Source organism: Centrocercus urophasianus, unplaced genomic scaffold (genome assembly GCF_019232065.1).
Source record: "Centrocercus urophasianus isolate 14NV4802_14NV808 unplaced genomic scaffold, USGS_Curo_1.0 seq_10, whole genome shotgun sequence".
Taxonomy (NCBI): domain Eukaryota; kingdom Metazoa; phylum Chordata; class Aves; order Galliformes; family Phasianidae; genus Centrocercus; species Centrocercus urophasianus.
In genome coordinates this window covers 43,055,507-43,070,097 of record NW_024884142.1, presented here as the reverse complement: position 1 = coordinate 43,070,097, position 14,591 = coordinate 43,055,507, and the positions used below count along the sequence as shown (strand labels likewise).

Here is a 14,591-nt window from a genome sequence, read left to right as displayed (position 1 = left end):
ATCTGCTTGTTATGTATATTAAGAAGAAGTTACAAGCATGACAAAAACTGTCACGGAACTGAAACCATCTGAATCTGTCGTGAACAGATTCATAAATCGTATTTCATGGTCATGCCATAATTCTGTTACAGAATAGAAAACAAAGCTATCTATCTAATTTGTATCTGAATTTATATCTTCAATAACTCTGAATGTAACAATGCTGGCCTTAGGCAATTTAGTTATGTCAGATACAACTGATCATTCTCATTTTCATCTTTTCAGATCAGGTAAATAACAACTTACACCTGCAAAAATATTCTTAACATCTACACTTATTAGAGCAATGTATACAACATCACCTTATATGTTTTTCCAGCCAGACTCATTTTATAGAAGTGAATGGAATTTTATTGTTGACAAATGTATGTTAGGTCAAATCAGTGCCTTGTTATATATTAAACGAGGGAAACTTGGCTTTGAGAAGAAAGGGCACACTCAGAAATATGATGAATCTTTCATCACACTGTGTGATATTATGCATTTGTATTTTGATCCTTGCCTTGGTAGGCTTCTATGTCATTTACAGGCCAAGTAGACTATGTTAATCAGCTGAGTTTGAAAGGTCACAGATATTAAACTTAGATATAATAAATTGAATCACTTTTTAGTTTATAATGGCTAACTGATGAGCATACCTGTTTATTTTTTTGATTGAAGCAAGGACCATAGTAAGGTATGTTTTTGTTTTTAAAGAAATGGGCCAGTTTTTCCTAAAAGTATCCATACTGTTTTTGTTGTGTGAAAAAGTTAAGAAGAATTTATTGACCTACTTCCTTGTTTCTAGGTAACAAAACTGAAGCAAGGCATAGGCAGGTCTGGGCTCTAGAGTGAAGCAAAATAGTTACCCTCTCCAGAGTACAGAGTCAAGCAAGATTTCCTGGATCAAAGAACATAAAATAGTCATGACTATCCTCCAGCTTTGTTTATTATCTGGCATAGGCAGACTTATTTCTTTCCTCTTAGGAGTAGTTTTCAGACCATTAATGATGGTTGCTAATAAAATGATGGTATCTTCTTTTCCCAAGTAGCAGCAGTTGTTATGGATGCTATACATCCCATATAACTGACATGAACTTCAACTCAAAACTGCATCTGCAGTCCTTCTCTATTCTACCATGCCCTGTCTTTGTTTTGGAATCAAGAGGCCCAGGTGTGTCAACTTGGCCATTAGCTAGAAAACCCGTTGCAGTTGTGTTCCTGGACTTTCTGGGCCATGTCTCTTCTGTGGACAGGACAAGACTCCTGGTGTATATAAACCCATTATAAGAAAGGTCAAGCCTCCACTTCTAGCTAGGGAGTTTTCTGTACAGCACCTGTAATGTCATCTCCAGTGCTGGTAGGGATCGTTGCAGTTGTGTGCCTTTTCTCTTGTCCCCAGATCTCCTCTGGGAGCAGCAGATGCAGTCTGTGGTTCTTAATTGCCACTTTTACCCTTTCAATCCATGTCTGAACCTCAACCTTCACACTGGTCATGCTTCTTTTCTCAGAAGCCTTTTACCAAGTGCAGATGGCTAGCTATTGTTGTTAGGGCAGGAAAGGAAAGGAGCAGGCAGTCCCATCTCCAAATGCAAGTAGAGCTCCATCCAAATGTCATTCCTTCAGGTGGCAGAGGACTCCAGTGGAATCCCAGCTGTGGAGACCTCTACTTCTCTTGTACAACAAATAAGCACAGAACTTAACTCCAAACCAGTAATTCCCACTTTTATCCTTCCCATTACATATGGCAATAGTGACAGCAACAAGCTTCACTCTTTTGGACTCTATTGGCAGCTACCTATTAAGTCTGTTTCTACTTCTCTACTGCCAAAGTGGGCAGCCTGCAGCTATCATCTGTAGAAAGAAAACATACAGTTGTAAGAAGCCTTGAATCAGAAGCTGTGGTTTTTGAAAAACTATAATAATTCCCCATGTCATCTAAACACAAGCTGACAGGACAGTCCTGGATTAGACTTCTCGGAGAGTAGATGTTACCTCCTTCATCAAGCACAATCTAAATTTTCATGTGTGTCCAACACACTAGTTTTATATTTTTGTTGTCATCTTTCTTATGTTTTAATTAAAATATAAAAAATAGAGTTTTGTTGCTTATATACTTTAACTGTACTGTATAATTTAAATGCAGCCCAAGACAATTGCTCTTCACTCACTGTGGCCCAGGCAAGCCAAAAGGTTGTGCACTCCCAGTGTAAAAGCAAATATTCTTCTGGATTAATCCTATTTTGTCAACATTTTAAGAGCTGGTTTGGCCGGGTTCCATGATTAGTGGGGCAGAGGGATCTGTGGACCTGTGCCTCCAGAAAAGGGAAACAGGGGACCCCAAAATAATTAGAAACAGTGACAACGATGTGAGGAGAAACAAACTAATTTACTAAATATAGTATCAGAATGTAAGATAACACACCATAATACAATATAACTAGAATTGAAGCTAATAAATTAAATATAATGAGAGAGAGAATGTCCAAAAAGTGGATAGGCCTCACCATAACACTGAGGTGAGATGTGCTTCCAGTTGAACAGCAGGGAGACAGGAGTAGTGCTGATGAAGAAGAGCAGACGAAGAAGTGCAGACGAAGAAGAGAACATCAGGTGACCTTGCTAGGAGTTATATCTCCTCTTGACCACAAAGCCCCCTGGGGAATGTAGTTCTTCTTCTCTTCCGGGCAGGTACCCAGAACTTGAGCATTAACAGTTAAACTCCCAGTGCACTACATGATGTTATGATGTGGAATACTGATAACAAAAAATCATAAAACCATGACATTGTTTGTTGTTTTTCTTTTCCTATCTTCTACCAAAAGCGTAGCACAGGAGTGTCAAAACTACTTTTATTGGATTCTTTGCCGTAATCATATGCAGGAGTCATGGTAGAACAGTCCTAGGACTCCCTTGAAGCCCTTTCTAAACACCAGTATGTTAAGCTATAATTTACTGAAAATGCGAGATGGACAAAAAGGTGCTTGAGAACAGAAAGTCATGAGGATATTGCAGAAGCTGGTAAGTAGAAAACAGTTAACGTTAGCTGAAAGACATTATAATGCCTTTTCTGGAGTTGAACATGTGATCCCATGAGGATTTATATCTGATTGATAGATACACACGTTCGCAGTATGCTTTTGAGACATTCTAAACTAGAAATAGTTTAATTGAAAAAGGGATGAAAATCTGTAGAACTGTAGGAGGATTCATCTCACACGGAGTGGTTAATATTAATATTAATATGGGGTGGTGGAGCTCAAGGAAGAGGTGCAGTGACTTTGGACCATCAGGGAGTGCGAGTGGGAGATCGACTGGTGGAGTGACTCGCTGGCTTGCCAGAGGGAAGGGTTCTGGGAAAATACCCCCAGAAAGGTGATGTATACCCTGCCCTGTCACAGTCGGACAGACCTGACTCATGAGGAGGGTTGGAAGAAAGTCCCTACTTGGTGTCACAGGAGCCCCTCCTGCCTGCCTAGCCCACTTCCCCAGCTCCCTTTAAGAAACAGGTTCCACAGTTGCTGGAAACTGAAGGAGAGGTGAGTGGAGAGGCGATGGAGGATCTGCCTAGGAGGGAGCCTAGGGCGAGGTGGTCACCCCCACACCTTGAGACTGCTTCTGACAGGAAAGAAAGAAAGGTGGTCACGGTGAGTGACTCTCTTCTCAGAGGAACAGAGGGTCCCATATGCAGACCTTACCCAGGCCGCTGGGAAGTGTGCTGCCTTCCTGGGGCTCTAGTCAAGTACATAACCAGGAAACTCCCTAAGCTGGTTAGGTCATCTGATTACTTTCCATTATTCATAGTTCAGGGAAGTGATGAAATTGCTCAGACAAGCCTACAAACTATGAAAAAAGATTTCAGGGTTTTAGGGCATTTAGTTCAAGAAGTGGGAGTTCAATTGATCTTCTGCTCTATACTTTCAGGGGCAGTGAGGGACAAAGAGCAGATAGGAAAGCATGAGCAATGAGTAATTGGCTCAGAGGCTGATGTTGAGCCAGAAACTTTGGGTTCTTTGATCAAGGGGCAGTTTACTCAGCCCCTGGCCTATTGCCTGTCCATGGAAGCCACCTATTTCAAAGGGGGCAATGAATCCTAACGCAGGAGCTAGTGGGGCTTATTGAAAGAGCTTTAAACTAGCTACAAAGGGGCAAGGGGACAAAACAGGCTTCATCAAGAGATGAGCCTAGGGGAACAATGCTTGAGCTGGGGGTGAGGCAGATGATTTGACTGAAGTGCATCTATACCAATGCACGCAGCATGAGCAACAAGCAGGAAGAATTGGAAGTGATTGTGAGTCAGGCTAATTATGACCTAGTTGTTATTACTGAAACATGGTGGGACCACTCCCAACTGGAGTGCTGTGATGGATGGCTACAAGCTCTTCAGAAGGGATAGACGAGGAAAGAAGGGTGGTGGTGTGGCCCTTTGTATTAAAGACTGTTTCGATGTTGAAGATCTTGGGGTTGGGAATGACAGAGTTGAGTGTCTATGGGTAAGGATCAGGGGGAAGGCCTGTAGGGGCAACATCTTGGTGGGGGTCTGTTATAGACCACCTAATCAGGATGAAGAGTTGGATGAGGCATTCTATGAGCAGCTCGTGGAAGTCACGTGATTGCCAGCACTTGTTGTCATGGGAGACTTCAACTTCCCTGATATATGTTGGAAATATAATACAGCACAGAGGAAGCAGTCCAGGAGATTTCTAGACTGCATGGAAGATAGCTTCCTTATGCAACTGGTAGGAGAGCCTACCAGGGGTGGTGCCCTGCTAGACCTGGTCTTCACTAACAGAGAAGGACTGGTAGGAGATGTGAAGGTTGAGGACTGTCTTGGGCAGAGCAAACATGGAATTGTAGAATTCTCTATTCCTGGAGATGTCAGAAGGGTGACCAGCAAAACTACTATCTTGAGCTTCCAGAGGGTGGACTTTGATCTGTTTAGAATGCTTGTAGCATGTGCCCCTTGGGAGTCACATCTTAAAGGTAAAGGGGTCCAGGAAGCCTGGACGCTCCTCAAGATGGAAATCCTAAAGGCACAAGAACAGGCTGTACCTGAGTGCCATAGGTAGGAGGAAACAACCAGTGCGCATAAGCTGGGAACTACTGTTGAGACCCTGGAAGAAAAAGAGAGTCTATGTCCTCTGGAAGAAGGGACACTGGGGAGATTACAAGGAATCTACTTGGGGAGATTACAAGAAGTTGCTAAGGTATGCAGGGAGGAAGTTAGGAAGGCAAAAGCCCAACTTGAACGCAGGCCACTGCAGTAAAAGAGAATAAAAAATGCTTCTATAAATATATCAGTGGTAAAAGAAGAACCAAGGAGAATTTTTATCCTATACTTGATGAAGCAAGGAATGTGAACATTGAGGATATGAAGAAGGCTGAGGTCTTCAACGCCTTCTTTGCATCCGCCTTTAATAGCCAGACCAGTTATCCTACAGGCATTTTACACCCTGATCTGGAAGTATGGGATGCTACTCAGAAGCGATTCAGGTGGAGACAGCTAAAGAGCTCCTCCTCCATCTGGACTGTCACAGGTCCGTGGGACTGGATGGGCTACACCCTCGGGTGCTGAGTGAACTGGAGGGGGTGATTGCCAAGCCGCTCTCGGCCATCTACCAGCGCTCCTGGTTATCTGGAGAGGTCCCAGAGAATTGGAGGCTTGCTGGTATGACTCCCATCTACAAGAAAGGGCCATAAGGAGGATCCAGGGAACTATAGGCCTGTCAGCCTGACCTCGGTACCAGGGAAAGTTATGGAGCAAATCATTTTGGGTGAGATCACACTGCACGTGTGTGGCATCCGAGGGATCAGGCCCAGCCAGCACGGGTTCATGAAAGGCGGGTCGTGCTTGACCAACCTCATCTCCTTCTATGACCGTATGACCAGACTGGTAGACGAGGGAAAGGCTGTTAATGTAGTCTACCTAGACCTCAGCAAAGCTTTTGACATGGTCTCTCACAGTATTCTTCTGGGGAAACTGGCTACCCATGGCCTGGACAGGTATACCCTTGTTTGAGTAAGAAAGTGGCTAGAGGGCCATGCCCAATGGGTAGTGGTCAATGGAGTTAAGTCCAGCTGACAATCCGTTACGAGTGGTCTCCCCCAGGGGTCGGTACTGGGGCCCATCTTGTTTAATATCTTTATTGATGACCTAGATGAGGGCATTAAGTGTACCCTCAGTAAGTTTGCAGATGACACCAAGTTGGGTGATGGTGTTGATCTGCCTGAGGGTAGGGAGGCCCTTCAGAGGGATTTAGATAAGCTGGATTGCTGGGCTGAAGTGAATGGAATGAGATTCAACAAGGCCAACTGCCAGGTCCTGCACTATGGGCACAACAACCCCATGCAGCGTTACAGGCTTGGGAACGAGTGGCTGGATGAGTGTGAAGAAGAAAAGGACCTGGGGGTGTTGGTTGATGCTCGGCTGAACATGAGCCGACAGTGTGCCCAGGCGACCAAGATGGCCAACGGCATCCTGACCTGCATTAGAAATAGTGTGGCCAGCAGGAGCAGGGAGGTGATCTGTACTCAGCACTGGTGAGGCTGCACCTCGAGTATTGTGTTCAGTTTTGGGCCCCTCACTACATGAAAGACATTGAGGCTCTGGAACGTGTCCAGAGAAGGGCAACGAAACTGGTGAGGGGTCTGGAGCACAAATCTTATGAGGAGTGGCTGAAGGAGCTGGGATTGTTCAGTCTGGAGAAGAGGAGGCTCAGGGGAGACCTCATTGCACTCTACAACTTCCTGAAAGGAGGTTGTGATGAGGAGAGGTTTGGCCTCTTCTCCCAGGCAACAAACAGGACCCGAGGAAATGGCCACAAGTTGTACCAGAGGAGTTAGACATGAGGAAAAACTTTTTTTCTCAGAGAGTGGTCAGGCACTGGAATGGCTGCCCAGGGAGGTGGTGGAGTTGCCATCCCTGGCAGTGTTCAAGAGGCGTCTGGATGAGGTGCTATGAGATATGGTTTAGTTTGTGGTAGCAATGGTAATAAGACGGTTGTACTGGATGATCTTGCAGGTCGTTTCCAACCTTGTGATTCTATGATTCTATGATTCTGTTTAAAATCTGTTTCTGCCATTCCGTTCTTCCAAGGGAAGGAGATTAATCGCTGCATTTGAGTGAAAGCCGCACCTACGCAAAGCACCACAAAACTGTTCATCCTTATGTTTTTCAGTGGAATAAATCCCAAAGTACCTTTGGTTTGTGCTGCCACTGGCCACACAGCAGCATGTTTCATGCCCTGTGTGCAGCAAGAATGAATGGGAGCCCCAGGGATTCTCAGGACAAGATCTTATCCCAGAGAGAATCAGCTCACTAATATCACTACTTATGACCTTCAGAAAAAGCCTCCAATCCCTGAAACAAGTTTTATCATCTTATAGATGAAAATAGGTTGAATTTTGTCTACAGTAAAAGGAAGCCATGAGTTGTAAAGTCTAAAATGATCTTATGCAAGTTACTGAATACACAGAGAAGTGTAATTTCCAGGACAAAAGCATAAAAGTGTAAAACAGGGACCATGAAATCAGATTTTCTTTTTTTTCAGAGACAGAACAAAATGTTTGGCTTAATTTCTGAAGCAGAGGCATGATTTGCTGACTTCTGTGAACCAGTGAAGTTTTTGTGCACCTGTAACAGAGACGGTAATGTAACAGTTTTCTGTCTTGCCCTCAGTCTAGGCATAGTACAAAGAGCAGAACAAATTCCTGAGAAATTGGTTGTGCTTTGTGGCTCTGAAGTGTTCCTTCTTGTTCCCCAAACAACTTTCATATGATGACTGGGATTTTGAAAACCATGCTGAGCTGACCCAACTTTCCTCCTAAATGTCACAGGAAGTGCTGGAATCCTCTTCTCCTGTGGTTAGCCTGTGACATGTACAGGCTTTGGAAACTATAAAACAGCAGAGTTTTCCACATGAATTGAAAATAAATGCAGTGTCCTGAGAAAAGTTTCAAAAGTTGGACAGATCTTACATGTCAGAACTGAGTGTCACTTAGAGGCTATACGTACAATGTCGTGCAACCTCTCTTTTCTCCCCAGGAAGCACAGAAGAACTGGCAGACTCTTTCATGCACTGTAGATGATGAAATCATGACCCATTGACGTTAGTGGGAATCATGTCACTGGATGAGATGTAGCCAGGGTTTTACCCTCTGTCTGTGTATGTCATCCAAAATTGGAGATGCACTGAATACTGTCTCCATTTTATTACCCAGAATTTCAGATATTGCCTTTGTCCTATTTCCTTCTCAACTTTCCAATATACATGTTTTGTTGGCTGACTGTTTTGAATGAGAATAATCTTTCCATGGGAAGTTACTTTGTTTTCTTCCTGGGTATACCATTTGCTATGATCTAAAACAGTAGGGTCAGTGGGATTCCTCAACCACTTCCTTTTCTGTTGCCTTCATTGTACCAGGGATTTGAAGTATTAATGATTATTCAACCCTGAAGATGCGTTTATCACGTAGACTGTAGATCAAGGTGCATGTCTCTTTTCCTTCAGAGAAAGAGAGAGAATGAGAGAGAAAGAGAGAAAGAGATTAAAAAGGAGAAGGAAACACTTGCTTGGAAAAACTTGGTGCATTTAAGAACTTTCAATTCTAAGTACTAATCTAATGAAGAAAATTATAATTACTTGTACTTTTGCGATTATAACCCATATAATTATAGAATCATTTACATTGTGAAAGATCTTAAAAATCTTAAAAAAACACTCATCAATGTGACTAAGTTTTATGGTGCTTTGTATTAATTATTGGTACCTATTCTCACAAGAGAAAGGTATAGTTATATTTTTATTAATCAGGATAAGTTTTTTTGTTTAGTATATCAGCTGAAGATTTACTAGGTATGCAGGGGGACAGTGGTTACCTTTTTGGTTCAATGACAAAAAAGAGTCATTTTGTCCCAGGTATTTTCCACAAGCCCTTGTAATATTTCAGAACAGAGTAAAACTTTCACATCTTCAGATAACTTGTGAGTCCCTTTTTACTTTCCCAGAGTGTTTTAGAGTGACACACCGAGAGTTCCCACTTTAACATTACCTAGTATAGAAAACATGAGTTGGACAACACTGAATCATAAAATTATCAAGGACATAAAAGACCACCAAGATCACCCCCAAGTCCAACTGCCCACCTACCACCAACATTTCCACACTAAATCATGTCCCTTAGTACTGTATCTAAATATTTCTTCAACATCTCCAGGGATGGTGACTCAACCACCTCCCTGGGCAGCTCATTCCAGTACCTGGCCACTCTTTCAGAAGGGAGTGTTCTTCCATTTGCAGAGGAGTGTTCTTATAAAAAAAGGTCTCAAATTAAAGAGATCACTATTTAATAAGAATACACTTGCAGTGAACTTGTTTTAGCAAGTCACTGAAGACTCTTAAAAAAATTGAAGTATGTTGGAAGAAGGACAAAAAAATCCACTTGCATACAAGGAAACTGACAAGGTCTATTTTCACATAAAAACCAACGAAAGACCAGAAAACAATAATGCTAAGGCACAGCTGTTGCCTGGACTGCTTGCACAGCTTCCTGTCAGAAGCAAAGCAAACCAGTTAGCACATTCTAGCCTTCTGTGTCTTAAGTGAGAGTGACTCTACTTTTTGTAACTAGGTAGGAGAGAAATTGAAAGCAACCAGTGATGGTCTGGTTATACTACTTTTACCAAAGGTAGAGAAATTTACAGATATATGTGTGTGGAGTGTACTTTTAGAAATGCTATATATGTTGTATTCAAGATCTTCTGCAAGGCTAAAAGGATGTTTAGAGTTACAATTTAAAAACAGTGGGATTTAGTGCTACAGGTTTTGGCAAATGAATCACTGTAGTTCCTTCAGCTGATGAATTAACGTAGACCCAACAGACTAACATGTACCATGTGTTTGCTCTGGCAGCAAATGTGGAAAAATCATCTGGAGAAAAATTGTATTATTCAACAGATTTCTTCTTGCATTTTGTTTTCTGTTTTACCCTTCCTTTAATTGAAATCTCAAAGGTAGGATTTAGTTTACTACCACATTCATCATGTTGCAAGAAGCTAACAATACTATTTTATGATTTTTTACATATTGGGCTGTGTGTGTCATAGGAAGTCTCTCAACTACTAGAATTGAGCATCACCCTTCTACATCCCATCTTGTGGGTAAATAAAACAGGTGGGTATCAAATCAGAAAATGCACAGTAATTTTTCTATGGTTTCAAACACATTTGCAGCAGGAAGCTTTTGGGCATTTGATTTACAGAAGTTCAAACATCCCTCTTTTCAAGATATTGTATGAAATATTATATGTAACATTAACAAACTAACTCAGTGTTACGAAGAATATATAAATATATTTTAAAGTCCTAGGTTTCTAATTCAGCTGCACAAGTTAGGAGTCTCCATGACTGTAGGAATGAGAAAACCTAAATTAAATGCCTAAATGAAATCTGCAAGTTCACTGTGTCATTTCCTTGAAAATTGCTGTCAAACACTGTTTCTTTTTAAACAAAAGTGATGCTGAAAAAGGACAGCTGCCTGTTTTTAATAACACTTTGATGTTCTTTTTTTTCTTCTTAGACTTCTTTCATTCATTTTTCACCCTTACTTTTCCTTCTTTTCACTTCCTTCCATTCTTCCTCCTCTTCCTCCCTCTTTCCATTCCACCTTCTCTTATTTCTTCCTTCCAATATAATGAATTGTGAGATGTAAATCTAATACCCCTGGCAACGTCAGGTCTCTCTTATCTATAGATTGGGCTACAGAAACAATTTCTACTTCACTGACTGCACCAATTCTTTTTTTGACCACATCTACATACCATAGAAGCTACAAGGCTATTCTTGTACATGAGAATTTAAATTAAACTGAATGTGTCAAAAAACCCCACCTCTCACCAAGTTTTGTGAAGAAGCTAATTTTGTTGTGACATTCTATGAATTTCTACCAATATTATTATGCAGGAAGTAGATTTCATGACATTAATGCCTTTCAGTCCTAAGATTTTTAACAGATGGTATCTTTTCAAATTCTTATTGTCTTTCCCAATCCTTTTAAAAGGTCTCATTTACAAACAGTAAACAAGTAAGTGGTCTTTTCCATCTGCAGAGCATTTAAAATTTTTTTAGCAGTTGGAAAAGTATGCCATGGAAGGTTGGGGTAAAGTGAAGGAAAGAAAGTGACCTCTAATGACCATCAAGCCTGCATTCCCTTTCTTGTGTTCTCTTTCCTCTAAACCAGCAGCTGGCAGCATCCATAGAGACAATGTTCTGTCACCATTCATTTATTCATTCTGTGTCCTTCTCTTCCCACTCATGTCAGGAGTGATGTTCTGGAAATACCTAACAGGGTGAATGGCCAGAAGTAGATACTTAGGGAAAGAAAATAAAAAATAAAACAAGTACAAAGCAGGCTTTGGTTTCATAACTTCCAACTTCAATCATCTGCAGGCCAGGGCCTCCATCAGAATCCCCACTTGTCTATCTGAAATCCTTGTTTTTCTACTTTCTTGAGGTAAGAAGAAAACTGTTGTCAAGTATGGTGGAATAGTCACCTCCTCTGAGGCCATGATCAGAATAACCAACCTCAGAAGGACCAAGAAGTCCTTCTAGACTTTCATTTGCATTGATTTAGGAGCTCAGATCCAGGACAGAAAGGCAAATCAGAATCCAAGAGGGCCTCTGGTTAGCAGAGTCTGAATTGCTCTTGCATAACATCATGGTGTCTGTTTGAGAGCTATCACTGTCAGAAGACGTCGTAAGATATTCATTTCCAAAGGCTGGTTTCAGTCAAATCTTTCACAGCCTTGTAACAATTTTGCTTAATTTAATTTCCTTTTGTTTAATATAATTTCCCTTCTTTTAATCTAATTTCCTATGTTGTGTTTCAATAGAAGATGAAAAGTAAAAAAAAGAAACACAATGTCAAGAACAAGGACAAAAGATAGAAATACTCACACATATATCCAGGCTCTTATGATTAAGTAAGTTATAATTTATGTATTTGGTATGACTGTGGACAAGCAAATGCCATTTTTTGCATTTCTTTTTCTGTGCCTCCGCCTATGCAGTAAGATAGCTCAGTACCAACATCTGTGTTTTACAGGGACATGAAGGAAATTCAAATACCTTGTGCTGTAAGTCAGTGGAGTTTTATTCAAAGTAGCAAGTCTCCAACTAAGGAATTGATGTTGCATGTGCATTCTGGAATGAAACAACAACCTCACTAGCGTTTCTGCCCAACTCATTGTCTTGTCCGCTCCAGCTGGTGCTGGGATATTGTTGATTATATAAAAAGAGGAGATTATTTCATTAATGGTAGAAGGGGGAAAAGCATACCAAAGCTAGCCAAAGAAAACCCTGGTTTGCTAACACAATAAGACAATACTTATAATGACAAAACAATGCAAGCAAGTAAAGAAACAAAAACACAACAAAACCAAGCAACAACAACAAAAACAAATTGATATTTTCCTATAAGTACTAGAAAATACCTAGATTTCAAAATAAAGTTAAACATAATAATGCTGTTTAGATATTTAAAACATCTGATTTTAGAATTTTTTTTCTCAGGAACAAGCAAAAAAAATTATTTGTGGTCATTAGTTGGTTTTTGGCCTTTAAATTTCCCATCCTCTTTCGTTTGTTTAGTCCAAGTGTTGGCATGTACTTAAAATAAGCTTAAATGCCAATTAAAAACTGTTTGAGGTGGATGCTTGAGAAATTACAAGCATCACATGCTGTTTGTTAGACGTTATAGCCTATGACCATAAGGATTATGGGAGCACTCAGTGGGATTTTCATCTTTAATTTTAATTTTGTAGCCTGGCCACAATACTGGCCAATTAATTTAGACTCATAAAAATTAAGATCTCTTTTAGTCCTTGGTTAGACTTATTTGGGGAAATCTTATTAAAACCACACTTCCACTGTTGAAATAAAATGTGCTCACCAATTTCTGTATCTTAGACCAATTTTTTCCTTAGGGAGAAGATAATCTAAAAAATACTATATTCTTACTCACTGGCTTAAGTCTGTTTTCAACAGTTTTATTCTTAGAGAGAGCAAATATACTGCCGTGAAAAAAATTGGCAACAGTAAATATCAATGCTCTGGTGTTGAAGAAATCGTTCTTGTCTTTAACAAGGAGAATGACAATTCAGAATGAAGTTGGAAGGATATGGCTGGCTCAGTAATTAAAAGGAGTGTGACTGTACCAGAAGCTACTCATGCTGCCATTTGTAACAAAAATAATTGACTGAAGAAAATATTGTCTTGGCATTCAGGTATCTCTCCAATATATTTTTTTTTCAAGGAATTCAATGTAGCTTGCTGCAATATTGAAGATTCAATAGGCCGAGATGAGTGGAAAATACAAGGAACTACAGAAATAGCTTCTGAGCATATGTCTATACATGTTCCTGTTGCTAATTTTTTCATGATGTTGCAGATGGAGGGCAGCATCTGCAAAACACACAAGAAGCAAAAAAGGCTGGTGCTGACAAGTTCACCCAAGACAATCAAGGATAAGTTATTGCTTTAACAACATAGTCCTAAACGTGGAGCAGGGCAGAATTACATCACCTAAAGAGGAGCATCTGTGAGATTTTTCTTCTCAAAGCACAGATACCAAAGCCATTTTTCCCTGAGTAGAAAGGTTGGTAGCTTTCCTTGTGACTTGGTGGCAAAAACCTTATTTAGTTAGCCACCTAGGGAATCATTCTTGCCCCTGTCTATTCCATCATCCCAGGATCTAAGCTGCTTGAAAAGATAGGGCACAGTGCTATTTGTCAAAACAGAAGAGTAGGAATTTCAGTTTTACAGACAAATTCATTGCAGTTCAGTTGTACTTCTGCATGTGACTGAAGCAGAGGTGGAAGAATTGTTACTATAGGAAAATAACAATTTAACAAAAAGGTAAGCTGCTCCCTGCCTCGTGTGGGAAACAAGCTCAGGAAAAAGTGTTGAACTTACATGGAACCCCAGTTCTGTGTGAGTGTAACACTTCATTGTGTTAATTCTGTTTTGATCGTCCATAGGTTTTGATTGGCTCAGTGTAGAAATGTTAAATTGTAATTGCTTTGTATACCCAGAGTTACTGTTTACATGACAGATTGAATCTGTTACAATGCAAATTGAAGATGAGATTGCAGCTTGAACTAGAGTGTTAAGACTTCATACGTCATTTGTGCAATGTTAAAATCTATTCCAACATATATTCTTTGTAATCATTATCTCTCAATCTCCTTTTTCTTTGGTTTCAGTTTGTCTGCACAAGTGTCGCCAAATGCAGCAAAAAGGAGGCACCTTATTACTCAAACCTGCTCTGAAGAAACATAGTCCAGTCCAGACAGCAACACTGCATGACATTCATCTCATCTAATTTTAGCCATTTAATAGTTATGCAGCAAGTTGAACTAGTTAACTAATAATCACTGTAGGGGGATGACCATATCTAGGGAATGGATTACCTTCACCTGTGTGTTCTACAGTGAATCATTCTCTGTAGGTACCCATCTCTTTCTGTTGACTGCTCAGGAGCCTAGATGACTAGCTTAGATGCTGAACACAAGAAGGA

The 14,591-nt window shown here is 40.6% G+C and overlaps 1 long non-coding RNA gene across 1 annotated transcript; it reads left to right on the top strand.

Moving 5' to 3' along the window:
- The first annotated feature begins 7,591 nt into the window (after positions 1-7,591).
- On the top strand, positions 7,592-14,372 carry LOC122164005. The gene is made up of 3 exons (XR_006170094.1): positions 7,592-7,665; positions 10,124-10,190; positions 14,278-14,372. It is a non-coding gene; the product is annotated as an uncharacterized LOC122164005 (long non-coding RNA).
- The last annotated feature ends 219 nt before the right edge of the window (positions 14,373-14,591 follow it).